At 43.8% G+C, this 12443-nt stretch overlaps 1 protein-coding gene across 1 annotated transcript in view; it reads right to left on the bottom strand.

The window, feature by feature from the left end:
- LOC126194351 (uncharacterized) overlaps nucleotides 1–12051 on the bottom strand; it is a 377936-nt gene extending 365885 nt beyond the window's left edge. The window contains exon 1 of the mRNA XM_049932759.1: nucleotides 12005–12051. The gene's annotated coding sequence lies outside the window, so the exon portion shown is untranslated. The remainder of the gene's footprint in view (nucleotides 1–12004) is intronic.
- Nucleotides 12052–12443: the final 392 nt, after the last annotated feature.

Below are 12443 nucleotides of genomic sequence, written 5' to 3'. Positions count from 1 at the left end.
GCGGACGTACATTACCAACAGTCTTCTTTTCTCCCAGAACACGATCTGGCGTACCGCAGGCGAGGGCTGGCTGCTTTGACGTCCTCGACCGAAAGGCGACTGCTGACTCCTTCAGAGCACCTGTACAGGCCGAACACACCACCTTCCCGCCCCCACGACAGTGGCCGTGGTTACGTTCCAATCAGCAACCCTAAAACCGGCGGAAATTCCACTCCATTGCCGGAGCACTACCATTCCACCAATGGAGATTCTTGGCGCCAATTTCTGTGCTGATTTTGCTACGTCACGGCGGTATGCCCTGAGCAAACCAATCACCGTTACTATTTTGCAGAAAGTGCGGGAATTTTCCCGCCACAACTGCCAGGGTACACAAGTCATTCCCACGCCTCGCTGGTAGCCCGCCAGAAAGTGTTTTCGCTAAGCTTCTGCGAAGCAACGGAACCACCAGCCCAGCCGCCACTTCCGGCTTTCGCGGCCGCGTCTCCTGACAATGTCGGCGTCCGGAGAGTATTCACTCGGCCCCCACACCTGTCAACCTACCCTTTCAAAGTGAGAAGAGCCCGCCTGTCACTGGACCACCCGGGTGGCGAGAGACGCTACATGGGAAGTCCGCGTGTGAAGGAACAACGGAACCTCCACCGCATGCAACTAGAGAGGAGAATCGTAAGATAGAAATATGAGAGGGGGCTCATGCCACCTCTCATTGCCCCTACGCCATTTTAGATTGTAATTGGTGAGCGGTTGGCTCACTTAGGAGCAAGGTAGTGAGTCAATCGCCCAAGAACAATCTTACAAAGTGACTCCACATGCCGCACTCTATAAAGAAAATCACTGCAACTGAAAAATGCAGCTCATAGAGGGAGGATTATTTATGATGTAGCCAACTTCACCTTCTTAATATGGAACACTAACTCTCACATCACACATCCATACCCAGGGAGCCCCTTCCAAACACCGATTCACGCAGACATTCACGCTCTAAACATGGCCCGGGCATCTGAGCCAAATATGGAGCAGTTTATTCTTTACAATCAGAGTTGGAGTGCTCCGCAATTAAATGCCCAAGATGTTACAACAATTTTAATCATTAAACTAACCTGACCTCACTCACACATGGTAATACTTAAGTTAACAATCTCTTTGTGAGTTTTCCGAATCTAGTTACAACCTCCGATTCATTCTGTCTCCCTGCAGCAAGAATAACCTTTACAAAATGTTCCCTGAACTGATGGTCCATTCACAATGACAGTGGTGGTATCTGCTTCAGTTTATGGGGACTTCAGGCACACTGTTAGCATACACACAACAATAAACACAAAATACAAAAAAAACACGATGTGGAGAACAATACAGTAATCTGTAATAAGAATTACAGTGTAAAACACAAACGCATACAAGGTATAACATACATTACAGAAACAACATAAGAGAAAGAAATTTAAGAAAAACAAAAAAAAAAAACAAGGTTCATGGGGCATCAAATTGTGCGTGCACATTGCACAAAGTTCACGACTGTGCTGAGAATGAGGCACTAAATCACATTGTTAGAAATATCCGTGGCACTTCACAAATTCCACCGTACTGACATCACATAAGGCTAAACGTCGGGTGTAGTTGCTACGTTGTGGCAACAGCAATAGGGAGTTCTGGAGTGTCTGCAGTACGCTGTTGAGATTGTAGTCAGACCCACGCATATGATCACGGCAGTACGGTAGGAAGACACAGTGATAGGTTCTCCTCACGTCGATTAATTGTCTCTGAGATCTCCTTGTTGGGATACATCACTAGTCTAGGTCTCTTCTCTCGCTGGACAGAACTTTACGTTTCCCAATATTGCAGTTCGACGAGGGATGATGGCACGTGGAGTGACTCCACAAGTGTGTGAGGTCATCCATACAGGATCGAACTAGGAGCGACTATTGTTAAAAACTGCTCTCTAATAGAGAGGAGAAGTAAGACATGAGACCATACATTTGTTAGTGTGGCACGATGCTGCTTTGTGTATGCAGATCGGCCAATGCTAGTGAGTTGTAAAAACCCAAACAGGTGAGTATAGAGCGTCCCTTTCTGTTCTGAGGCACATGAGGCGCAGGTTCTGACACGATATGTGATCTTCTTCGTGTACTCACGACAACGTGGTCTGCCGCAGGGAATCCCTCCAAGCGGCTGCCGCGTCCGGAGAGCTAGCAGGCTGTCGCGTGTCAGGGTCAACGGCCAGCCCCACTTTCGCTTGTGGCGGGGCGAGGGTCCCGTGTAATCCCTCAGGTAGGCAGCCGGGTGACTGTCAGCGTGTAGGACGGGACGCTCGCCCTCTAGCAGGTAGCCGACGACCTCTTGTTTTTGCGCTGGCTGGCCTCTGCATTGCCACGTTCCTCGTCATCTGCACAGTTCTGACAAAAATCTTAAGCCTAACTTTTTCCCATGACCTTCTATGTTATAATAAATTTACATAGTGATACATTGATGGTCTGTCATTTCAGACACTCTTATTTTACTTTTATAGTTATTAATCTATGGCAATCATTATAACATCTAATCTAGACATGGAAATAATTTATTTTGATATATGTGTAGAGACCGATCTCAGTATGTACATGGTGTGTGATAACTGATGCTTTGTAATGGATGAACAACTAAATGTGCGGGCCCGCACTAATATTACTATTAATTATATAGATCGACAGTAGACATGCTTCAAGAATTAACTACCATATCCCAACGATCTACATTCTACGTCTTTTAATTAAATTATGTTGTTATGCAGGTCTAAGTTTTACTGTGCTATAAAGAACATGCAACTACGCTACTTTCGCTCGCCCGTCGTCCCTCCATCTCGGGTCTGTGGTTTGGTGACCTGAAAAATAGCAACTCAACAGGCGCGCGCCACACTTGTGGTAGAAAACCCCCACAATATTAATCTAGTTATTGCTAAATCCTACAGTTAACTTATCCTAGTATCGTACTTTCCCTTTTATTTATTTATTTTATTTTATTTATTTATTTATTTATTTATTTTTTTTATTTACCTTATACAATACCCTTACATAGTTCCTGTTACGCTGAGATGTCTTGCTGCTCGCCGCTATTGACGACAGTGATGTGCGCGCCGTACGACATGACCTCCGAGTTTTCATTACGCCTCACTGAAACTCCAGAGACTGGGTTAGCCATGGCTATACACGACAATAAATTTATAGTTGCAACTTCCTTCTCTATGTGAAGCGGTTTTCGTGATCAAAGTACACCTTTCCAGAAGCAATGTAATATGACCAAGCCAGGACTGGTTCCTGTTGAGGATTCAGACACCCAACACACGCCAGCTACACAGTATGTCACGAATATCCAAGTACAATTCCTTGGTGATTCATCTGTGACAAAAACGAGCAGCACGCTAAATCCCCAACCAGCACATTAGCATGGTAGGCTTTTATGCCCTCATTTCTCTCGTCTAGGGCACCATTAGAGTCAAATGCTCACAGGTTCACCCCGACTTGCAAGACAACGATACCGGCGCAGCTCTGCAAAAACTATACTGCCCATATTCACCCTCGAAATCGCGCAATATACCACAATCGTGCAGTGCACTGACGCGTGCCTGCAAGCATTGGTATGAACGTCTCACGAACTGGTTGTGGCCGCTATGGAGCGTATCACGACCTCTCAGAACGCTTCTAAGAGCACGTTCTTGTATGCGCCCGTTTGTGCGACGTCTCGTCACTCATCCTTATCCCTTAACATGGACACCAGATAGGAAAGGACTAAAACATTGCTCATGGAAAGGTAGTGTCTCCTACTCCATCGACATTGGAGATCGCAAACATAAACAAAAAGAGGATAGCAGCAGTAAATTCTTATGCAAGACAACGCAGCGTGTTAACACTTTAGCAATCTTAATCTATTAATGCAACGGTTATTGTTCCCCGAAAAAAGGTTCATATCTTTGCCTATTCTACTATGTACATTTCTTACACTACTACTATTCCACGAACTTCTTTGTGTGAGAGAAGTGGTGGAGTCCTATGGACTAGCGTCAATCCCTTCTTAGACTCCCCCTCCTCTGACGTGTATTAGGATTTGGAGGTCTAATTTCTATCTCCCGGTTCTCCTGTTGTCCTTGATTTCGCTCTCTCCAATTACGGTCGCTTTGCCGTTCGTCATTCCTCCTGTCCCAGATTCCTTGTCTAGATTGACCTTGTTCCCTAACGTTCTCGTTTCCGTGTCTCTGGTTTCCATAACCTTGACTTGCGTAACCTTGATTTCCGTAACCCCGGTTTCCTAACCGACGAGCGCGATTATGCGATCTGTTGTCGTCTGCCCTTGCTGGCCCGTGGTATTTGTTATTTTGCGCCTTCTTCCTGTCCTTTGCGTCTTGTTTATCGAAGACTACTTCGAGTTCGCGCAATAGACTCTTGAATGCTTCTATGTCAGATCCACACTTCCCGACAAGTGTCTGTTGATACCTAATAGGCAATTTGGAAAAGCAAAATTTAATGATTTCTCCGTTGCTATATGGACTATCTAAAAACTGATTCTTCTTGAGTAAATCATCAAAAAATTTGGTTGCGTTCCTATGCCCGGACACTTCCAGTTCAGGACAAAATATTATTTCCTCTTTAATCCTGTCTTGCGTTTCCTTTGACCAGTAGGTACGCAGGAATGCACCAACAAATTCCTGATAGGTCCGACACGTCGCTGCCACACCCCGCATCTTTTCCGCGGCTTGGCCTTCGATGTGTCCACACATGAATTCTAATTTTGCGTGGGTTGGCCATGATGACGGTAATGAATTAGTGAACTGCGTCACCCAGCTCTTCGGATGCATCGACCCTCCATTATCTCTGAACTTCTGGAATTTTAGTATCGACAGGAAGTGATTGTGATCAAAATCCTGTCTGATCCTCGCACTGGTGTTGTCACTCGTTTCCGATACTTGCACGTCTGCTGAGTGTCCTGTTCTATCTTGTTGATAACTGTGATGTGCTACCTCTGTATCACAGTGGAAGTGGCTCTCAGAATTCACTCTCCTAGGTGGGCTATAATTATTGGAGCTATTACTCGCTGTTTCTGCGTGTGCATTATTAGTTCCGCACTCTGTCACTGGGCTAGAGCACGGCGGGCTTTTCCTCGGAGACACACTCCTGTGTACTCCATCATTGGTATCCGAACGCGCAGTGCTCGTGTGCCCGTTTCGCTCTAGTTTCGCTATCCGACTCACTACTTCTTTCATTCGTTTCGTGATGTTCGTAACCGCAATATTACCTTGAGTTTTTAAGAATGCTAGGGATTTTGAGTGGGATTGTGTTGTACGTCGCAAGCGCCCTGCGAGTTTAGAAGTTGCTTCCGCGACTTTCATTGCCCCTATTGCTGTTGTTTTGGCCAGGCCTGCTACTTTTTGTGCAGCCATTGACATTTGTTTTGCTTCTCTACATTCTTTCTTTATTGTTATTAATTCCCCACGAATTTCCTCTATATGCGAAATTATTGCCTGAGTGTCCTTCTTACGCTGTTCGTCAGCTTCTTCCTTCTCCTTCTTACGTTGTTCGTCAGCTTCTTCTTTCATTGATCGTAGGAAGCTCAGTATTGGGTTAATGTCATCAATTTGATCCTCGTCACACATGGGTGATGTAACTCTGGACACCTGGGCGCTAGAGCTCTGACGTGGCCGAGCTGGCCCCTGTCTGCTCTCGTTCGTTTGATTATAAACTTCTGCTACCGTCTCGACCTGTGTGACTGTCTTTGTTTCATCCTCTACCTCACTATCATAATCACGGCCGCAACGCTGCTCTAAGATCGCGTCCAAATCACCTTCCTCATCAATGACCCTGGCGTCCTGTCCTGCTAAAAATGTGCCCATCTCCGAACCTATTCCCGTCAGTAAACTGCCACTTATCCATTATGCTATTCTCTTTTGTTTTAGTTTCGCTCGCTGATAGTCGTGCCTTACTTCTCGTGATCATTCATAAAAAAAACAAATTTATCTAAAATTCACAATAAAATCGTCTACTCCCAATATTTTTCGACATAGACACAAAATTTTAACAACGCTGTTGCAACGCTGTAATTACAAGCACAATTTGATGTGGTCCAGAAACCGCACACAAATCCGACAAAGTGCGATGTGGTACGGACACCACATCAACGAAACACAAAAAAACAATGAACAAAAAAAAAATATATACACTGAAAACAAAAACTGTAATCATGCGCCGCTACTTAAAACTAAACGCGGAACTACCAGAAAAACTTGGGTATTAATCAATAAAAAAATTAGAGAAAAAAAATTTGAATGTTCGTACTAAGAATACTGTTTGTTAATCAGTGATTCTCAGGAAAGATCCGAGGCTAAGGGTCGCCATATTATGCGAGGTGCCGGGGCTAGTAGTGTATTTATCACTAAATTCTACTAGAATCCACATGTGTAAATCATGCTCTAAGCCCCCCCTATTCTAACTCCGACTTTTGCTGTTGCACAAGGATAAAAAAAATACGCGAACTGACTCTAATCAACCCTGCTAGTGGAGTAGAAGAGAGTTTGGCACCTGCAGTAATTTAATTTGATACATAAGTTAAATAAACAAAGGTTTCATTAGCATAGTGAGGAATGATAGGGTTGCTCTATTGATTAACAGAATGAAAGTTCTGTTCAAAATAACAATATGATTTATTAAGATTAAACACAGAATAGTAAAAGAAACACAGCAAATTTATAAAACATCAAATTGGCTAAAATTGGAGATTCATACAAACACTATAAAGGTGAAGTTGTCCCTAACTTAGATCGTGAGGTTTAAGACGAAGTGGTATGTGGAGCCAATTCCTTTCCACTCAAATCTCAAGAGAGACACACAGCTAACCCAATGGTAATTGCTGTTACTCGAAACTGAACAAAGTTAGAAAAGGATGAACAGGCGCGCTCTGCTGAGCTCTGATTATCACCTAGGAAAATCCCTATCTGCCGGTGCTGCGGACGTACATTACCAACAGTCTTCTTTTCTCCCAGAACACGATCTGGCGTACCGCAGGCGAGGGCTGGCTGCTTTGACGTCCTCGACCGAAAGGCGACTGCTGACTCCTTCAGAGCACCTGTACAGGCCGAACACACCACCTTCCCGCCCCCACGACAGTGGCCGTGGTTACGTTCCAATCAGCAACCCTAAAACCGGCGGAAATTCCACTCCATTGCCGGAGCACTACCATTCCACCAATGGAGATTCTTGGCGCCAATTTCTGTGCTGATTTTGCTACGTCACGGCGGTATGCCCTGAGCAAACCAATCACCGTTACTATTTTGCAGAAAGTGCGGGAATTTTCCCGCCACAACTGCCAGGGTACACAAGTCATTCCCACGCCTCGCTGGTAGCCCGCCAGAAAGTGTTTTCGCTAAGCTTCTGCGAAGCAACGGAACCACCAGCCCAGCCGCCACTTCCGGCTTTCGCGGCCGCGTCTCCTGACAATGTCGGCGTCCGGAGAGTATTCACTCGGCCCCCACACCTGTCAACCTACCCTTTCAAAGTGAGAAGAGCCCGCCTGTCACTGGACCACCCGGGTGGCGAGAGACGCTACATGGGAAGTCCGCGTGTGAAGGAACAACGGAACCTCCACCGCATGCAACTAGAGAGGAGAATCGTAAGATAGAAATATGAGAGGGGGCTCATGCCACCTCTCAAATAGCCTTTCGCTCCCTGTATTTTACCCCTGCCACCTTCAGAATTTGAAAGAGAGTATTCCAGTCAACATTGTCAAAAGCTTTCTCTAAGTCTACAAATGCTAGAAACGTAGGTTTGCCTTTTCTTAATCTTTCTTCCAAGATAAGTCGTAAGGTCAGTATTGCCTCACGTGTTCCAACATTTCTACGGAATCCAAACTGATCTTCCCCGAGGGCGGCTTCTACCAGTTTTTCCATTCGTCTGTAAAGAATTCGCGTTAGTATTTTGCAGCTGTGACTTATTAAACTGATAGTTCGGTAATTTTCACATCTGTCAACACCTGCTTTCTTTGGGATTGGAATTATTATATTCTTCTTGAAGTCTGAGGGTATTTCGCCTGTCTCATACATCGTGCTCACTAGATGGTAGAGTTTTGTCATGACTGGCTCTCCCGAGGCCATCAGTAGTTCTAGTGGAATGTTGTCTACTCCCGGGGCCTTGTTTCGACTCAGGTCTTTCAGTGCTCTGTCAAACTCTTCACGCAGTATCTTATCTCCCATTTCGTCTTCATCTACATCCTCTTCCATTACCATAATATTGTCCTCGAGTACATCTCCCTTGTATAAACCCTCTATATACTCCTTCCACCTTTCTGCCTTCCCTTCTTTGCTTAGAACTGGGTTTCCATCTGAGCTCTTGATATTCATACAAGTGGTTCTCTTCTCTCCAAAGGTCTCTTTAATTTTCCTGTAGGCAGTATCTATCTTACCCCTAGTGAGACAAGTCTCTACATCCTTACATTTGTCCTCTAGCCATCCCTGCTTAGCCATTTTGCACTTCCTGTCGATTTCATTTTTGAGACGTTTGTATTCCTTTTTGCCTGCTTCATTTACTGCATTTTTATATTTTCTCCTTTCATCAATTAAATTCAGTATTTCTTCTGTTACCCAAGGATTTATATTAGCCCTCGTCTTTTTACCTACTTGATTCTCTGCTGCCTTCACCACTTCGTCCCTCAGACCTACCCATTCTTCTTCTACTGTATTTCTTTCCCCCATTCCTGTCAATTGTCCCCTTATGCTCTCCCTGAAACTCTCTACAACCTCTGGTTCTTTCAGTTTATCCAGGTCCCATCTCCTTAAATTCCCACCTTTTTGCAGTTTCTTCAGTTTCAATCTGCAGTTCATAACCAATAGATTGTGGTCAGAATCCACATCTGCCCCTGGAAATGTCTTACAATTTAAAACCTGGTTCCTAAATCTCTGTCTTACCATTATATAATCTATCTGAAACCTGTCAGTATCTCCTGGCTTCTTCCATGTATACAGCCTCCTTTCATGATTCTTGAACCAAGTGTTAGCTATGATTAAGTTATGCTCTGTGCAAAATTCTACAAGGCGGCTTCCTCTTTCATTCCTTCCCCCCAATCCATATTCACCTACTATGTTTCCTTCTCTCCCTTTTCCTACTGACGAATTCCAGTCACCCATGACTATTAAATTTTCGTCTCCTTTCACTACCTGAATAATTTCTTTTATCTCGTCATACATTTCATCTATTTCTTCATCTTCTGCAGAGCTAGTTGGCATATAAACTTGTACTACTGTAGTAGGCATGGGCTTTGTGTCTATCTTGGCCACAATAATGCGTTCACTATGCTGTTTGTAGTAGCTAACCCGCACTCCTATTTTTTTATTCATTATTAAACCTACTCCTGCATTACCCCTATTTGATTTTGTATTTATAACCCTGTAATCACCTGACCAAAAGTCTTGTTCCTCCTGCCACCGAACTTCACTAATTCCCACTATATCTAACTTTAACCTATCCATTTCTCTTTTCAAATTTTCTAACCTACCTGCCCGATTAAGTGATCTGACATTCCACGCTCCGATCCGTAGAACGCCAGTTTTCTTTCTCCTGATAACGACATCCTCTTGAGTAGTCCCCGCCCGGAGATCCGAATGGGGGACTATTTTACCTCCGGAATATTTTACCCAAGAGGACGCCATCATCATTTAATCATACAGTAGAGCTGCATGTCCTCGGGAAAAATTACGGCTGTAGTTTCCCCTTGCTTTCAGCCGTTCGCAGTACCAGCACAGCAAGGCCGTTTTGGTTAATGTTACAAGGCCAGATCAGTCAATCATCCAGACTGTTGCCCCTGCAACTACTGAAAAGGCTGCTGCCCCTCTTCAGGAACCACATGTTTGTCTGGCCTCTCAACAGATACCCCTCCGTTGTGGTTGCACCTACGGTACGGCCATCTGTATCGCTGAGGCACGCAAGCCTCCCCACCAACGGCAAGGTCCATGGTTCATGGGGGGGATTCTCTAAGTAGCCACACATAAATTCTAATCTGTGTTCTAATGACCAGTTGGGAGGAAAACAATGAGAGAATTGATGGAGCCATGCTTGTGGATGAATGTCGTTGCCAGAATTCTTAAATGTTTTGAATTTACGTGTAGTAATAAACAGCTTATAGTCAAAATCATCATGTCGGTGAGTCGCATATCGGTCATTGTTAGGTCGTGTCGGCCGTTCCATCTCAAAATTCGGTGCACATTGCCAATTTCTTTCATAACTTCCGAAATGCCCTGTGTTATTATTTTGCGGCTTTTCCGTATTTCTAAGTCCCTCTTCCCGTGTTGGAGCGCGAGTGTCCTCTGAAATACGTAATTCTTGTATTACCTGTGTCAGCTGATCTTGTACTTCCCGGATTTCTCTTTGGTGTTGCGTATTAATTTGATTCAGATTTTGTTTCAGTTTCCTAATTTGTTCGAACTCTTCTGTGTCATTAAAGACTACCGGTTTTGTGTCGTTCAGATTATCATCTACCTTCGTAGATAAGTTAGTGAACTGATCCGAAAGTTCGGCTACTTTCTCCGATAGTGAACACATTTCCTCAGTGTGTTTTTCTGAACCAAGTTTCAGAGTATCTACTGTGTCCTTTAAGTTTTCCTGAGTTTTTGCAAGTTGCGTAACCGAATCGGTAGATGCAACTGAGTCAAATTTAGCTTGCAAGGTCTCATGATTTTCATGAACAATAGTTTGCAGTTCTTTTATGGCTGCTTCGTGATTCTGTAGTGCATTTTCATGCCGCGAAAAAATAGGTTGAAAATGCTCACAAATTTGTGTTTTTACGTCATTACATACTTTTTGACATTTCGATTCGATGTTATGTAACTCAGTAGTTAAATCTTCACGTGTTTGTTCAAGCGTGATGTGAAGATTTTGTTCCATTGCGTCTAACTGGTGCTGTGTTTGACTCTGATTTTGTTCCATTTGTTTCTGATTTTGTTCAATTGTGTCTAATGTTTCAAGCTTTTGTTCCATTTGTTGCATTAATTGTAATAACAATGCACTGGTGTCTGAAACACGTTCGTCAGTGCTTTTCGGCAGTGAAGTTGCACCGGCAACATTCACATTTTGACAAGCAGAAAATGTGTCTTGACTTATTTGAGAAAACGGTGAGGACCCAAATCCTGAATCCACAGCATTTGTGAGATTGTTTCCTGTCATTTCGGATTCCTGAGGCGAGCTGTCGCCGACCGATCGATCGATAATGCTTCCCTCTTCACTAATTGTTTCACCGCCTACGCCATTGTTTGCCGCCCGCTCCATTTCCCTATGCACAATTACTAAATTACTATTTTGAACATCAGTTAATTCATTACTCGGTGACGCTAACACACTGCTTTCATTTTTACTGTCATTTCTCAGTTTACTTTGGAGCCCAGTATTACGTTTTTCACACGCCATTATTGTCACAGTATTTCACACGACAACACAGAAAAACACAATTTGAAGAGCAAAATTAAGAGAACACATTAACATAACACTGAAAATAATATCTAGTTAATTGCAGCTGCGAAATACTTGGTGCAAATCTACATGCATGCCACAACTATTTTACTATACAACAATGAAAAACTACAACTACAAAGGAGATTCTCTCTAGAATTACGCGCTAGCAATAAACAAAATCTACACTAATTACACAAACTACAAGAAAAAATCAGAAGATTCCAGTGAGGTATCCTAGGCTAAGGGTCGACATGTGAAACGTCCCCTTTGAACAATTTTACACGACTGTGCTTAACCTGACACACAATATTTATAGCGCAACGCAATCTGACTTTCAAAATTCCCTACAAAAGAATGGCCCTGACTAACATTAAACTATACCTTTCACAAATCACTTACCTCACAAAAATCTTCGCTGCTCAAGCTACTGCAATACAGCGAGCGTCACTACTGCCAGCTAAATAGAAGATTCAAACTATGGAAGGCACTAACTACTGATAGGGATAGTTAGCAAATGAAAGATATTAATAGAGAACAAAGAATGTATTTACCTTGATATCATCATTTATAAATATAGCAGTTCATGACAAATTTCAAAACTCCGCCATCTCTCTCCCCACATCCACCACTGCTGGCGGCTCACCTCCAACTGCGCAACGCTACGCGCTGTTCACAGCCAAGCTGCCTAACACTACAATGGCGAGTATTACAACAATGCAAAGCAGCCACAGGCTGCACACGGCACAGCCGGTGATTTTCATACTGAGGTGGCGTTACCAATAAAAAACCTAAACAGCCTACTTACAACCTGAATCACCAAAACCATCACGTTCAACAACATTCCTGGGTGTATTACATATTCCCACATCCCACCATATGAAGGTACAGCCAGAATTACTACGCAGATTGAGTCTGCTCTCATCCGCAAAGATCACCTCGTTGGATCCAATCCTCCGCTCCTGGCACCATTGGAAACGGTGCCGCCGATGA

The sequence above is a fragment of the Schistocerca nitens genome, chromosome 1, assembly GCF_023898315.1.
Source record: "Schistocerca nitens isolate TAMUIC-IGC-003100 chromosome 1, iqSchNite1.1, whole genome shotgun sequence".
In the NCBI taxonomy this organism is placed as follows: domain Eukaryota; kingdom Metazoa; phylum Arthropoda; class Insecta; order Orthoptera; family Acrididae; genus Schistocerca; species Schistocerca nitens.
This window is presented reverse-complemented; position numbering and strand designations above follow the sequence as displayed.